Source organism: Uranotaenia lowii, chromosome 1 (assembly GCF_029784155.1).
Source record: "Uranotaenia lowii strain MFRU-FL chromosome 1, ASM2978415v1, whole genome shotgun sequence".
NCBI classification, from domain to species: Eukaryota; Metazoa; Arthropoda; class Insecta; order Diptera; family Culicidae; genus Uranotaenia; species Uranotaenia lowii.
In genome coordinates, this window is record NC_073691.1 from 58,427,293 (window position 1) to 58,428,157 (window position 865).

Genomic DNA, 865 nt, shown 5'->3' on the forward strand with positions numbered 1-865 from the left:
ATATCTTGATAGGTTTTAATTTTGATAGGATTTGTTCAGCCTAATATCAAACTATGTTATCTGAACCATATATAATCTTGATAGGAGCATATCAAAAACTGATATAATTTAGCTATGATCGTAAAGATTTTTGGATATAATTTGAGATATTTTAACATCCTACGAGTACTGAATTATAACTCATTTAGATAGAAAAAATTAGTATCAAAATATCTCGTCTTGATCGGGGCAGCACCTTCTTAAACGACCTAAGGAAGTGAAGACACTCGAGTAACTGAAGAAAGTATTTGTTTACATGTAAAAAACGATTGATTCACAGGTTGTGCAGAATCTTATGGCCGGGGTTAAGGCCAAGATGCAGCATTTGCGTATGGAGTGTAAATAAAATACGTGTAAATTATTATTATTATTATTTAGTTAAAGACATTTTACTATTTTCATGGCATTCGTGTCTTAAAGTTTCTTAAAAGCTAATTTACATAATGATATAATAACTTAAATCTTATCGAACATTTCAATAGCTTTCATGAAGTTTATAATTGCTGTTTCTTTCGATGAATCGTTATGTAGAATTCCACTGATATCTCCGGTTATTCCATGATCTCGTCTGGCTTGATCATATCCATCACAATCAACGAGAATATGTTGAACAGTAGTCCGTACTCCACAGAATTGACATACAGGTGGCGAGTCTTTCTCAAAAAGGAATGAATGAGTTAATCGAGTATGTCCTATTCTTAACCTACTCAAGACTCGCTGTTCAGAAGCGTTCCTGCGATCATTCCATTTAGTGGTACATTTCTTAATCCTTCTCAGGAAATTTGAAGAAGCGTACCAATTTTGTTCCCATTCAGCTCTTATTTTG